Source organism: Amblyomma americanum, chromosome 9 (genome assembly GCF_052857255.1).
Source record: "Amblyomma americanum isolate KBUSLIRL-KWMA chromosome 9, ASM5285725v1, whole genome shotgun sequence".
Lineage (NCBI taxonomy): Eukaryota > Metazoa > Arthropoda > Arachnida > Ixodida > Ixodidae > Amblyomma > Amblyomma americanum.
Window position 1 is genome coordinate 8579824 of NC_135505.1, and position 15869 is coordinate 8595692.

Genomic DNA, 15869 nt, shown 5'->3' on the forward strand with positions numbered 1-15869 from the left:
ATTATCATATACAGTGACAGTTTTGATAACCATTTGCGCGATATTGAGCAGGTTTTGGTGCGACTAAGAGGAGCGGGTCTCAAGCTGAAGCCCTCTAAGTGCCAATTCCTCAAAAACGAGGTGAAATACCTCGGGCACGTTGTTTCAGCTGACGGCGTGCGACCGGACCCTGAGAAACTAAGGTGTGTCTCGGATTTTCCATCCCCGACTAGCGTCCGCCAGGTCCGGCAGTTTCTCGGCCTGATCGGTTACTACCGAAGGCACATAGAGGAGTTCGCCAAGCTCGCTAAGCCGCTCACCGCCTTAACAGCCAAAAATGTCGCCTTTCGTTGGGACGAAAACGCGGAGAATGCTTTTGGGGCCCTGAAAAGGAAGCTAATGAGTGCACCGCTGTTACGCCACCCGGATTTTAGTTTGCCCTTCGTTATGGCCACAGATGCGTCAAAGTTCGCAGTTGGTGCCGTGCTATCTCAGGTTATCGAGGGCAAAGAACATCCCGTTGCTTTTGCTAGCCGACAGCTGAGCCCCACAGAGCAAAAGTACGGAGCTACGGAAAGGGAGTGCCTCGCCGTTGTCTGGGCAGTAAAGCACTTCAGATGCTACCTTTACGGCCGCAAATTCAAGCTAGTCACAGACTGCCATCCTCTGAAATGGGTGATGAGTGTCAGGGACCCTAGCTCGCGACTCGCTAGATGGAATCTACACCTGCAGGAATACTGCTTTGAAGTTGAGCACAAGTCAGGAAAGACGCATCTGAATGCTGATGCACTCAGCCGCACAGCTGCCGTGGCAGCTATAGATGAGTTTGTCCCCGTAGTCGACCCCGCCGAATTACGCACAGAGCAGTGCAAAGATCCGGACCTGAAGCGAATAATCGAAAGCTTAGAGGACGCACCGTCTCACCCCGAACAGCTAGGTTATTTCATTGGCAAAGACGGCACCCTGTGTCGGCGCACGAGGCCAACCAGGAAAGGGAGAACAGAGAAAACCGCTTGGGAGAGAGTCGTCATACCTCGGTCGTGGACAGAAAGGGTTCTTCGCGCGTTTCACGATGCGCCATGCGCCGGTCATTTTGGCGTAGCGAAGACACGCAGGCGTGTGGAGCGTTTGTACTTTTGGAGGGGCATGCGACAGGATGTTAGAGACTACTGTGCGAAGTGTCATTCCTGTCTCGAAAGAAAAACACCCAAGGGACGAAGACCAGCTCCAATTCAGCCGTTCCCTGAGGTTTCGGCTCCCTTCGAGCGGACAGGTATGGACATAATGGGCCCATTGCCCACGACCACTTCCGGAAACAAGTACATTTTAGTATTTGTCGACCACCTTTCAAAATACGCGGAAGCGGTAGCACTCCCAGATCAGAAGGCAGACACGGTTGCAAGAGCATTTGTCGAACAGATCGTGCTCCGACATGGACCCCCGAGGCAACTCTTGACAGATCGGGGAACGAACTTCGTGTCGCAGCTAATGAGGAGAGTTTGCGAGCTGCTTAAGATCGCTAAGAAGCAGACAACACCGTACCATCCGGCTTGCAACGGCGCGGTGGAGCGACTGAACCAAACCGTGGCCGGGTTCCTGTCGCATTTTGTTTCGCGCGACCAGCGGGACTGGGACTTGTGGCTCCCGTATGCAATGTTTGCCTACAATTCCGCAGCACACGAGAGCACGGGCGAATCGCCATTCTTTCTTCTCTACGGCCGAGACCCGGACCAGCCTAGTGAAGTGCCAGAGGGCCCCCGTCGTGTCCCATACGCTTCACTGGACGACTATAAGGTTGAGCTAGAATCGCGCTTGCAAGTGGCGAGGGACATCGCAAAGGAGTCCTTAAAGAAAGCGGCGAAGCGCACAGGAAGGAGGTGCACGATCGCAGTGCTAGAGACGCGCCGTTTAATGTGGGGGACAGCGTGTACATTGAAAACTGCCAAAGGCAGATTGGGCTAGCTCGTAAGTTCCAGACGAAGTGGAGAGGACCGTGCGAGGTTGTCGAGAAGCTTTCTCCGGTAAACTTCAGAGTCCGAGACGTGAACCGGCGTTTGATAAGGATACACGCAAATCGCCTCAAGTCGGCACCGGTTCAGTATTCACGAAATGAGGAAAGGGAAAGCGCGGATTTTGATGGGGACAGAAGTGAAGCGGAGCGCGCAGATAGTTCGCAAGAAACGCCCTCTCCTGCATCTGTTCGGCAGGCGCCCGAGGTGACGGCCGGAATGCCACCGGATTTACTTCATGCATTGCTAGAAGAAGAAGCGCGCGAGGTTGCCGCGCAGATAACGCCAGGAGAGGCTCCTGCCACGAGCCCTCGCGAGTCCCAAAGCAGACAAAGGGGCACAGACTTACTTAGTATGACTCATGAAGGCCGATATCCGCTGCGAAATCGGAAAGCTAAGTCGGACTAATGGCGTAAACAGAGCGGAGTTGTGAACTGGTTAGAATTGTGTGATGCCGCAGCTCATAACATTGCTATGTGCTTATGTGTTAAGTTATCAGAGTTGGTAGTTAAACCTTTCTGTCATTAAGTAACACCTTCACAGGAGAGCATGCGGAGCGCATGCAGAACCTGCCCTACTTCCTTTCGTTATCTATATTTTTGTCTGTGCCGTGATCGTGCTAGAAGTGGGAGCTCCTTTATAACTGTGGTAAATTTATTTCGTCCAGTTTGGACTAGAAAAGAGAGGCTTGGGTACTGAGTTTCATGTTTATCTGTAAAAGAAGATCAGTGCTGCCCCTGGAGACGCCAGTATTGACAGCGGAGGCATATGATGTTGTGCAGTGGTGTTGAGTGCAGCGAAAAGTGTTTTGTCGGACGCACTGTGCGAGGCGATTCAGAAAGACAAGGGGAGCTGCGTGGACTCAAATGTTCGGAGAACATTCTTCTGGAGGGTGAGCGAGTGTGACATTCCGTGTATGCTACGAGGATCCACGTTCGACGGCGCGGCGTAGACGGAGACCCGTGACAGCGGCATCATCAATTACCCAGCCATGCTCTTTGAGTGACGACCAGAAAAACCGGTCCCGCCGCCGCCCCGGGGAAACAGGCTTTATCCTCCCCAATTTCCGGGCCACTGGGACAACATTCTTTCCCTCCCCCCCCCCCCCTTTGTCGTGGGCTATCGCCGGGAAGGCACCCACAGCTTCCCAGAAGGGCCGTGACGGACACCTGTCAGACAGACAGGCAGTACTCGCCAAGAATGTGGAAAGACAGGCGCTAGTGAATTAGCTCCGAAGAGAGAGCCTGTGTATACTCTCACTTGAGAGAGAGTGGTGGCGTTTTTGTTGTTTATTTAGTTTGTATTGTTAACAGACTCTGGGGTCGAGGCTAAGCCCAGCCCAAGGGGTGGTCCCCATCTCGCATGTTATTTTGGATTGGAGAATTGATGCTTTGGGCGGGCCACTGGAAATGACCGCCCTTAGTCCTTTGTTAATCAAGTGCTTAAAAGCGCATGTAAACGGATGCAGTTCAGTCTGAGCAGGGGCTCCATGCTTAGCATGTAATGTGATGCTACTTAGGCACTAACCTGCCCGGTCGATGAGTAAAGTAGTGCAAAGTTTGTTCTGTTGTAAAATTATGCTCTGCTGTCATCATCTACAAGCTCGCCTCCTGTTCATCTTCCAAGCCGAACGACACTAGAGGAAGGGTTTGTGATCCATCCTCGAAGAAACGGACGACTATTGAAATTCTACTGCATCCACGCCCAGGACGACATCGTTAGCGAAGAGGGCCTTCAGCGCCGAAGCCCGACGGCGTGCAGCTTCTGCCAGCAACCGCTCGAGCCCAACTCCGGAGCCACTCCATCGCCCCCATGAAGTCGTCGGCACGTAAGCTCGGACGCCCCAGCCTCTGATGTATAATCTTACTCATGTGTAATTATTGAATATACCTGTTTGTTTAAACTGAGCCATACGGTGTCTCTTTGCCTCTCCGTCCCGTGTGGACCTGCGCATTATGGGGGTCATCACATTGCTCTACTGCTTCGGAACACTTAGATTTTAAGCTAGCTCCCCGCCGCAGCTAGGAGGGAGTCGTCGTCAGGTGTGCCGTGGCCCCCGAGCCGGCTCTGCTCCTAACAGGTGGACTCTCCGTTGATATGACGACCTCTTCGCCTTGCGCTCGCTCCGTGGCGGCTTCACTGGGATATATAGCGGTGCGCTACGCGTTGGTAGATCAGCCTCGCCATGAAAGTTACCGAAGAAGAGTCTATATCTGAATATAGTTTCTCTACTGTTTCGGAACAGTTAAATTTTAAGCTTGCTCCTCGCCGCCCCTACGAGGGAGCCGTCGTCAGGTGTGCCCTGGCCCCCGAGCCGGCTCTGCTCCTAACAGGTCCTCTCCATTGATAAGACGACCTCTTCGCCTTGCGCTCGCTCCGTGGCGGCTTCACTGGGATATATAGCGGTGCGCTACGCGTTGGTTGATCAGCCTCGCCATGGAAGTTACCGACGAAGAGTCTATAATTGAATCTAGTTGGTCTACTGCTTCGGAACAGTTAAATTTTAAGCTTGCTCCCCGCCGCCCCTAGGAGGGAGCCGTCGTCAGGCGTGCCCTGGCCCCCGAGTCGGCTCTGCTCCTAACAGGTGGTCTCTCCGTTGATAAGACGACCTCTTCGCCTTGCGCTCGCTCCGTGGCGGCTTCACTGGGATATATAGCGGTGCACTACGCGTTGGTTTGTCAGCCTCGACATGGACGTTACCGACGAAGAGTCTCTATCTGAATCTAGTTGCTCTACTGCTTCGGAACAGTTAAATTTTAAGCTTCCTCCCCGCCACAGCTAGCAGGGAGTGGTCGTCAGGTGTGCCGTGGCCCCCGAGCCGGCTCTGCTCCTAACAGGTGGTCTCTCCGTTGATAAGACGACCTCTTCGCCTTGCGCTCGCTCCGTGGCGGCTTCACTGGGATATATAGCGGTGCGCTACGCGTTGGTTGATCAGCCTCGCCATGGAAGTTACCGACGAAGAGTCTATAATTGAATCTAGTTGCTCTGCTGCTTCGGAACAGTTAGATTTTAAGCTTGCTCCCCGCCGCAGCTAGGAGAGAGTCGTCGTCCGGTGTGCCGTGGCCCCCGAGCCGGCTCTGCTCCTAACACGTGGACTCTCCGTTGAGAAGAAGACCTCTTCGCCTTGCGCTCGCTCCATGGCGGCTTCACTGGGATATATAGCGGTGCGCTACGCGTTGGTTGATCAGCCTCGCCATGGAAGGTACCGACGAAGAGTCTATGATTGAATCTAGTTGCTCTACTGCCTCGGAACAGTTAAATGTTAAGCTTGCTCCCCGCCACTGCTAGGAGGGAGTGGTCGTCAGGTGTGCCGTGGCCCCCGAGCCGGCTCTGCTCCTAACAGGTGGTCTCTCCGTTGATAAGACGACCTGTTCGCCTCCCGCTCGCTCCGTGGCGGCTTCACTGGGATATATAGCGGTGCGCTACGCGTTGGTTGGTCAGCCTCGGCATGGAAGTTACCGACGAAGGGTCTATAATTGAATCTAGTTGCTCTGCTGCTTCGGAACAGTTAGATTTTAAGCTTGCTCCCCGCCGCAGCTAGGAGGGAGTCATCGTCATGTGTGCCGTGGCCCCCGAGCCGGCTCTGCTCCTAACAGGTGGTCTCTCCGTTGATAAGACGACCTCTTAGCCTTGCGCTCGCTCCGTGGCGGCTTCACTGGGATATATAGAGATGCGTTACGCGTTGGTTGATCAGCCTCGCCATGGAAGTTACCGACGAAGAGTCTATATTTGAATCTAGTTGCTCTACTGCTTCGGAACAGTTAAAGTTTAAGCTTGCTCCCCGCCACAGCTAGGAGGGAGTGGTCGTCAGGTGTGCCGTGGCCCCCGAGCCGGCTCTGCTCCTAACAGGTGGTCTCTCCGTTGATAAGACGACCTCTTCGCCTTCCGCTCGCTCCGTGGCGGCTTCACTGGGATATATAGTGGTGCGCTACGCGTTGGTTGGTCAGCCTCGGCATGGAAGTTACCGATGAAGGGTCTATAATTGAATCTAGTTGCTCGGCTGCTTCGGAACAGTTAAAGTTTAAGCTTGCTCCCCGCCACAGCTAGGAGGGAGTGGTCGTCAGGTGTGCCGTGGCCCCCGAGCCGGCTCTGCTCCTAACAGGTGGTCTCTCCGTTGATAAGACGACCTCTTCGCCTTCCGCTCGCTCCGTGGCGGCTTCACTGGGATATATAGTGGTGCGCTACGCGTTGGTTGGTCAGCCTCGGCATGGAAGTTACCGACGAAGGGTCTATAATTGAATCTAGTTGCTCTGCTGCTTCGGAACAGTTAGATTTTAAGCTTGCTCCCCGCCGCAGCTAGGAGGGAGTCATCGTCATGTGTGCCGTGGCCGCCGAGCCGGCTCTGCTCCTAACAGGTGGTCTCTCCGTTAATAAGACGACCTCTTAGCCTTGCGCTCGCTCCGTGGCGGCTTCACTGGGATATATAGCGATGCGTTACGCGTTGGTTGATCAGCCTCGCCATGGAAGTTACCGACGAAGAGTCTATAAATGAATCTTGTTGCTCTACTGCTTCGGAACACTTAGATTTTAAGCTAGCTCCCCGCCGCAGCTAGGAGGGTGTCGTCGTCAGGTGTGCCGTGGCCCCCGAGCCGGCTCTGCTCCTAACAGGTGGTCTCTCCGTTGATAAGACGACCTCTTTGCCTTGCGCTCGCTCCGTGGCGGCTTCACTGGGATATATAGCGGTGCGCTACGCGTTGGTTGATCAGCCTCGCCATGAATGTTACCGAAGAAGAGTCTATATCTGAATCTAGTTGCTCTACTGTTTCGGAACAGTTAAATTTTAAGGTTGCTCCCCGCCGCAGCTAGGAGGGCGTCGTCGTCAGATGTGCCGTGGCCCCCGAGCCGGCTCTGCTCCTAACAGGTGTTCTCTCCGTTGATAAGACGACGTCTTCGCCTTGCTCTCGCTCCGTGGCGGCTTCACTGGGATATATAGCGGTGCGCTACGCGTTGGTTGATCAGCCTCGCCATGGAAGTTACCGACGAAGAGTCTATTATTGAATCTAGTTGCTCTACTGCTTCGGAACAGTTAAATTTTAAGCTTCCTCCCCGCCACAGCAAGCAGGGAGTGGTCGTCAGGTGTGCCGTGGCCCCCGAGCCGGCTCTGCTCCTAACAGGTGGACTCTCCGTTGATAAGACAACCTCTTCGCCTTGCGCTCGCTCCGTGGCGGCTTCACTGGGATATATAGCGGTGCGCTACGCGTTGGTTGATCAGCCTCGCCATGGAAGTTACCGACGAAGAGTCTATAATTGAATCTAGTTGCTCTACTGCTTCGGAACAGTTAAATTTTAAGCTTGCTCTCCGCCGCAGCTAGGAGGGAGTCGTCGTCAGATGTGCCCTGGCCCCCGAGCCAGCTCTGCTCCTAACAGGTGGTCTCTCCGTTGATAAGACGACCTCTTCGCCTTCCGCTCGCTCCGTGGCGGCTTCACTGGGATATATAGCGGTGCGCTACGCGTTGGTTGATCAGCCTCGCCATGAATGTTACCCAAGAAGAGTCTATATCTGAATCTAGTTGCTCTACTGTTTCGGAACAGTTAAATTTTAAGGTTGCTCCCCGCCGCAGCTAGGAGGGAGTCGTCGTCATGTGTGCCGTGGCCCCCGAGCCGGCTCTGCTCCTAACAGGTGGTCTCTCCGTTGATAAGACGACCTCTTTGCCTTGCGCTCGCTCCGTGGCGGCTTCACTGGGATATATAGCGGTGCGCTACGCGTTGGTTGATCAGCCTCGCCATGAATGTTACCGAAGAAGAGTCTATATCTGAATCTAGTTGCTCTACTGTTTCGGAACAGTTAAATTTTAAGGTTGCTCCCCGCCGCAGCTAGGAGGGCGTCGTCGTCAGATGTGCCGTGGCCCCCGAGCCGGCTCTGCTCCTAACAGGTGTTCTCTCCGTTGATAAGACGACGTCTTCGCCTTGCTCTCGCTCCGTGGCGGCTTCACTGGGATATATAGCGGTGCGCTACGCGTTGGTTGATCAGCCTCGCCATGGAAGTTACCGACGAAGAGTCTATTATTGAATCTAGTTGCTCTACTGCTTCGGAACAGTTAAATTTTAAGCTTCCTCCCCGCCACAGCAAGCAGGGAGTGGTCGTCAGGTGTGCCGTGGCCCCCGAGCCGGCTCTGCTCCTAACAGGTGGACTCTCCGTTGATAAGACAACCTCTTCGCCTTGCGCTCGCTCCGTGGCGGCTTCACTGGGATATATAGCGGTGCGCTACGCGTTGGTTGATCAGCCTCGCCATGGAAGTTACCGACGAAGAGTCTATAATTGAATCTAGTTGCTCTACTGCTTCGGAACAGTTAAATTTTAAGCTTGCTCTCCGCCGCAGCTAGGAGGGAGTCGTCGTCAGATGTGCCCTGGCCCCCGAGCCAGCTCTGCTCCTAACAGGTGGTCTCTCCGTTGATAAGACGACCTCTTCGCCTTCCGCTCGCTCCGTGGCGGCTTCACTGGGATATATAGCGGTGCGCTACGCGTTGGTTGATCAGCCTCGCCATGAATGTTACCCAAGAAGAGTCTATATCTGAATCTAGTTGCTCTACTGTTTCGGAACAGTTAAATTTTAAGGTTGCTCCCCGCCGCAGCTAGGAGGGAGTCGTCGTCATGTGTGCCGTGGCCCCCGAGCCGGCTCTGCTCCTAACAGGTGGTCTCTCCGTTGATAAGACGACCTCTTAGCCTTGCGCTCGCTCAGTGGCGGCTTCACTGGGATATATAGCGATGCGTTACGCGTTGGTTGATCAGCCTCGCCATGGAAGTTACCGACGAAGAGTCTATAATTGAATCTAGTTGCTCTGCTGCTTCGGAACAGTTAGATTTTAAGCTTGCTCCCCGCCGCCCCTAGGAGGGAGCCGTCGTCAGGCGTGCCCTGGCCCCCGAGCCGGCTCTGCTTCTAACAGGTGGTCTCTCCGTTGATAAGACGACCTCTTCGCCTTGCGCTCGCTCCGTGGCGGCTTCACTGGGATATATAGCGATGCGCTACGCGTTGGTTGATCAGCCTCGCAATGGAAGTTACCGACGAAGAGTCTATTATTGAATCTAGTTGCTCTACTGCTTCGGAACAGTTAAATTTTAAGCTTCCTCCCCGCCACAGCAAGCAGGGAGTGGTCGTCAGGTGTGCCGTGGCCCCCGAGCCAGATCTGCTCCTAACAGGTGGTCTCTCCGTTGATAAGACGACCTCTTAGCCTTGCGCTCGCTCCGTGGCGGCTTCACTGGGATATATAGCGGTGCGCTACGCGTTGGTTGGTCAGCCTTGGCATGGAAGTTACCGACGAAGAGTCTATATCTGAATCTAGTTGCTCTACTGCTTCGGAACAGTTAAATTTTAAGTTTGCTCCATGCCGCAGATAGGAGGGAGTCGTCGCCAGATGTGCCGTGGCCTCCGAGCCGGCTCTGCTCCTAACAGGGGGTCTCTCCGTTGATAAGACGACTTCTTCGCCTTCCGCTCGCTCCGTGGCGGCTTCACTGGGATATATAGCGGTGCGCTACCCGTTGGTTGATCAGGCTCGCCATGGAAGTTACCGACGAAGAGTCTATATATGAATGTAGTTGCTCTACTGCTTCGGAACAGTTAAATTTTAAGCTTGCTCCTCGCCGCCCCTACGAGGGAGCCGTCGTCAGGTGTGCCCTGGCCCCCGAGCCGGCTCTGCTCCTAACAGGTCCTCTCCATTGATAAGACGACCTCTTCGCCTTGCGCTCGCTCCGTGGCGGCTTCACTGGGATATATAGCGGTGCGCTACGCGTTGGTTGATCAGCCTCGCCATGGAAGTTACCGACGAAGAGTCTATAATTGAATCTAGTTGGTCTACTGCTTCGGAACAGTTAAATTTTAAGCTTGCTCCCCGCCGCCCCTAGGAGGGAGCCGTCGTCAGGCGTGCCCTGGCCCCCGAGTCGGCTCTGCTCCTAACAGGTGGTCCCTCCGTTGATAAGACGACCTCTTCGCCTTGCGCTCGCTCCGTGGCGGCTTCACTGGGATATATAGCGGTGCACTACGCGTTGGTTTGTCAGCCTCGACATGGAAGTTACCGACGAAGAGTCTCTATCTGAATCTAGTTGCTCTACTGCTTCGGAACAGTTAAATTTTAAGCTTCCTCCCCGCCACAGCTAGCAGGGAGTGGTCGTCAGGTGTGCCGTGGCCCCCGAGCCGGCTCTGCTCCTAACAGGTGGTCTCTCCGTTGATAAGACGACCTCTTCGCCTTGCGCTCGCTCCGTGGCGGCTTCACTGGGATATATAGCGGTGCGCTACGCGTTGGTTGATCAGCCTCGCCATGGAAGTTACCGACGAAGAGTCTATAATTGAATCTAGTTGCTCTGCTGCTTCGGAACAGTTAGATTTTAAGCTTGCTCCCCGCCGCAGCTAGGAGAGAGTCGTCGTCCGGTGTGCCGTGGCCCCCGAGCCGGCTCTGCTCCTAACACGTGGACTCTCCGTTGAGAAGAAGACCTCTTCGCCTTGCGCTCGCTCCATGGCGGCTTCACTGGGATATATAGCGGTGCGCTACGCGTTGGTTGATCAGCCTCGCCATGGAAGGTACCGACGAAGAGTCTATGATTGAATCTAGTTGCTCTACTGCCTCGGAACAGTTAAATGTTAAGCTTGCTCCCCGCCACTGCTAGGAGGGAGTGGTCGTCAGGTGTGCCGTGGCCCCCGAGCCGGCTCTGCTCCTAACAGGTGGTCTCTCCGTTGATAAGACGACCTGTTCGCCTCCCGCTCGCTCCGTGGCGGCTTCACTGGGATATATAGCGGTGCGCTACGCGTTGGTTGGTCAGCCTCGGCATGGAAGTTACCGACGAAGGGTCTATAATTGAATCTAGTTGCTCTGCTGCTTCGGAACAGTTAGATTTTAAGCTTGCTCCCCGCCGCAGGTAGGAGGGAGTCATCGTCATGTGTGCCGTGGCCCCCGAGCCGGCTCTGCTCCTAACAGGTGGTCTCTCCGTTGATAAGACGACCTCTTAGCCTTGCGCTCGCTCCGTGGCGGCTTCACTGGGATATATAGAGATGTGTTACGCGTTGGTTGATCAGCCTCGCCATGGAAGTTACCGACGAAGAGTCTATAAATGAATCTAGTTGCTCTACTGCTTCGGAACACTTAGATTTTAAGCTAGCTCCCCGCCGCAGCTAGGAGGGAGTCGTCGTCAGGTGTGCCGTGGCCCCCGAGCCGGCTCTGCTCCTAACAGGTGGTCTCTCCGTTGATAAGACGACCTCTTCGCCTTGCGCTCGCTCCGTGGCGGCTTCACTGGGATATATAGCGGTGCGCTACGCGTTGGTTGATCAGCCTCGCCATGAATGTTACCGAAGAAGAGTCTATATCTGAATCTAGTTGCTCTACTGTTTCGGAACAGTTAAATTTTAAGGTTGCTCCCCGCCGCAGCTAGGAGGGCGTCGTCGTCAGATGTGCCGTGGCCCCCGAGCCGGCTCTGCTCCTAACAGGTGTTCTCTCCGTTGATAAGACGACGTCTTCGCCTTGCTCTCGCTCCGTGGCGGCTTAACTGGGATATATAGCGGTGCGCTACGCGTTGGTTGATCAGCCTCGCCATGGAAGTTACCGACGAAGAGTCTATTATTGAATCTAGTTGCTCTACTGGTTCGGAACAGTTAAATTTTAAGCTTCCTCCCCGCCACAGCAAGCAGGGAGTGGTCGTCAGGTGTGCCGTGGCCCCCGAGCCGGCTCTGCTCCTAACAGGTGGACTCTCCGTTGATAAGACAACCTCTTCGCCTTGCGCTCGCTCCGTGGCGGCTTCACTGGGATATATAGCGGTGCGCTACGCGTTGGTTGATCAGCCTCGCCATGGAAGTTACCGACGAAGAGTCTATAATTGAACCTAGTTGCTGTACTGCTTCGGAACAGTTAAATTTTAAGCTTGCTCTCCGCCGCAGCTAGGAGGGAGTCGTCGTCAGATGTGCCCTGGCCCCCGAGCCAGTTCTGCTCCTAACAGGTGGACTCTCCGTTGATATGACGACCTCTTCGCCTTGCGCTCGCTCCGTGGCGGCTTCACTGGGATATATAGCGGTGCGCTACGCGTTGGTAGATCAGCCTCGCCATGAAAGTTACCGAAGAAGAGTCTATATCTGAATATAGTTTCTCTACTGTTTCGGAACAGTTAAATTTTAAGCTTGCTCCTCGCCGCCCCTACGAGGGAGCCGTCGTCAGGTGTGCCCTGGCCCCCGAGCCGGCTCTGCTCCTAACAGGTCCTCTCCATTGATAAGACGACCTCTTCGCCTTGCGCTCGCTCCGTGGCGGCTTCACTGGGATATATAGCGGTGCGCTACGCGTTGGTTGATCAGCCTCGCCATGGAAGTTACCGACGAAGAGTCTATAATTGAATCTAGTTGGTCTACTGCTTCGGAACAGTTAAATTTTAAGCTTGCTCCCCGCCGCCCCTAGGAGGGAGCCGTCGTCAGGCGTGCCCTGGCCCCCGAGTCGGCTCTGCTCCTAACAGGTGGTCTCTCCGTTGATAAGACGACCTCTTCGCCTTGCGCTCGCTCCGTGGCGGCTTCACTGGGATATATAGCGGTGCACTACGCGTTGGTTTGTCAGCCTCGACATGGACGTTACCGACGAAGAGTCTCTATCTGAATCTAGTTGCTCTACTGCTTCGGAACAGTTAAATTTTAAGCTTCCTCCCCGCCACAGCTAGCAGGGAGTGGTCGTCAGGTGTGCCGTGGCCCCCGAGCCGGCTCTGCTCCTAACAGGTGGTCTCTCCGTTGATAAGACGACCTCTTCGCCTTGCGCTCGCTCCGTGGCGGCTTCACTGGGATATATAGCGGTGCGCTACGCGTTGGTTGATCAGCCTCGCCATGGAAGTTACCGACGAAGAGTCTATAATTGAATCTAGTTGCTCTGCTGCTTCGGAACAGTTAGATTTTAAGCTTGCTCCCCGCCGCAGCTAGGAGAGAGTCGTCGTCCGGTGTGCCGTGGCCCCCGAGCCGGCTCTGCTCCTAACACGTGGACTCTCCGTTGAGAAGAAGACCTCTTCGCCTTGCGCTCGCTCCATGGCGGCTTCACTGGGATATATAGCGGTGCGCTACGCGTTGGTTGATCAGCCTCGCCATGGAAGGTACCGACGAAGAGTCTATGATTGAATCTAGTTGCTCTACTGCCTCGGAACAGTTAAATGTTAAGCTTGCTCCCCGCCACTGCTAGGAGGGAGTGGTCGTCAGGTGTGCCGTGGCCCCCGAGCCGGCTCTGCTCCTAACAGGTGGTCTCTCCGTTGATAAGACGACCTGTTCGCCTCCCGCTCGCTCCGTGGCGGCTTCACTGGGATATATAGCGGTGCGCTACGCGTTGGTTGGTCAGCCTCGGCATGGAAGTTACCGACGAAGGGTCTATAATTGAATCTAGTTGCTCTGCTGCTTCGGAACAGTTAGATTTTAAGCTTGCTCCCCGCCGCAGCTAGGAGGGAGTCATCGTCATGTGTGCCGTGGCCCCCGAGCCGGCTCTGCTCCTAACAGGTGGTCTCTCCGTTGATAAGACGACCTCTTAGCCTTGCGCTCGCTCCGTGGCGGCTTCACTGGGATATATAGAGATGCGTTACGCGTTGGTTGATCAGCCTCGCCATGGAAGTTACCGACGAAGAGTCTATATTTGAATCTAGTTGCTCTACTGCTTCGGAACAGTTAAAGTTTAAGCTTGCTCCCCGCCACAGCTAGGAGGGAGTGGTCGTCAGGTGTGCCGTGGCCCCCGAGCCGGCTCTGCTCCTAACAGGTGGTCTCTCCGTTGATAAGACGACCTCTTCGCCTTCCGCTCGCTCCGTGGCGGCTTCACTGGGATATATAGTGGTGCGCTACGCGTTGGTTGGTCAGCCTCGGCATGGAAGTTACCGATGAAGGGTCTATAATTGAATCTAGTTGCTCGGCTGCTTCGGAACAGTTAAAGTTTAAGCTTGCTCCCCGCCACAGCTAGGAGGGAGTGGTCGTCAGGTGTGCCGTGGCCCCCGAGCCGGCTCTGCTCCTAACAGGTGGTCTCTCCGTTGATAAGACGACCTCTTCGCCTTCCGCTCGCTCCGTGGCGGCTTCACTGGGATATATAGTGGTGCGCTACGCGTTGGTTGGTCAGCCTCGGCATGGAAGTTACCGACGAAGGGTCTATAATTGAATCTAGTTGCTCTGCTGCTTCGGAACAGTTAGATTTTAAGCTTGCTCCCCGCCGCAGCTAGGAGGGAGTCATCGTCATGTGTGCCGTGGCCGCCGAGCCGGCTCTGCTCCTAACAGGTGGTCTCTCCGTTAATAAGACGACCTCTTAGCCTTGCGCTCGCTCCGTGGCGGCTTCACTGGGATATATAGCGATGCGTTACGCGTTGGTTGATCAGCCTCGCCATGGAAGTTACCGACGAAGAGTCTATAAATGAATCTTGTTGCTCTACTGCTTCGGAACACTTAGATTTTAAGCTAGCTCCCCGCCGCAGCTAGGAGGGTGTCGTCGTCAGGTGTGCCGTGGCCCCCGAGCCGGCTCTGCTCCTAACAGGTGGTCTCTCCGTTGATAAGACGACCTCTTTGCCTTGCGCTCGCTCCGTGGCGGCTTCACTGGGATATATAGCGGTGCGCTACGCGTTGGTTGATCAGCCTCGCCATGAATGTTACCGAAGAAGAGTCTATATCTGAATCTAGTTGCTCTACTGTTTCGGAACAGTTAAATTTTAAGGTTGCTCCCCGCCGCAGCTAGGAGGGCGTCGTCGTCAGATGTGCCGTGGCCCCCGAGCCGGCTCTGCTCCTAACAGGTGTTCTCTCCGTTGATAAGACGACGTCTTCGCCTTGCTCTCGCTCCGTGGCGGCTTCACTGGGATATATAGCGGTGCGCTACGCGTTGGTTGATCAGCCTCGCCATGGAAGTTACCGACGAAGAGTCTATTATTGAATCTAGTTGCTCTACTGCTTCGGAACAGTTAAATTTTAAGCTTCCTCCCCGCCACAGCAAGCAGGGAGTGGTCGTCAGGTGTGCCGTGGCCCCCGAGCCGGCTCTGCTCCTAACAGGTGGACTCTCCGTTGATAAGACAACCTCTTCGCCTTGCGCTCGCTCCGTGGCGGCTTCACTGGGATATATAGCGGTGCGCTACGCGTTGGTTGATCAGCCTCGCCATGGAAGTTACCGACGAAGAGTCTATAATTGAATCTAGTTGCTCTACTGCTTCGGAACAGTTAAATTTTAAGCTTGCTCTCCGCCGCAGCTAGGAGGGAGTCGTCGTCAGATGTGCCCTGGCCCCCGAGCCAGCTCTGCTCCTAACAGGTGGTCTCTCCGTTGATAAGACGACCTCTTCGCCTTCCGCTCGCTCCGTGGCGGCTTCACTGGGATATATAGCGGTGCGCTACGCGTTGGTTGATCAGCCTCGCCATGAATGTTACCCAAGAAGAGTCTATATCTGAATCTAGTTGCTCTACTGTTTCGGAACAGTTAAATTTTAAGGTTGCTCCCCGCCGCAGCTAGGAGGGAGTCGTCGTCATGTGTGCCGTGGCCCCCGAGCCGGCTCTGCTCCTAACAGGTGGTCTCTCCGTTGATAAGACGACCTCTTTGCCTTGCGCTCGCTCCGTGGCGGCTTCACTGGGATATATAGCGGTGCGCTACGCGTTGGTTGATCAGCCTCGCCATGAATGTTACCGAAGAAGAGTCTATATCTGAATCTAGTTGCTCTACTGTTTCGGAACAGTTAAATTTTAAGGTTGCTCCCCGCCGCAGCTAGGAGGGCGTCGTCGTCAGATGTGCCGTGGCCCCCGAGCCGGCTCTGCTCCTAACAGGTGTTCTCTCCGTTGATAAGACGACGTCTTCGCCTTGCTCTCGCTCCGTGGCGGCTTCACTGGGATATATAGCGGTGCGCTACGCGTTGGTTGATCAGCCTCGCCATGGAAGTTACCGACGAAGAGTCTATTATTGAATCTAGTTGCTCTACTGCTTCGGAACAGTTAA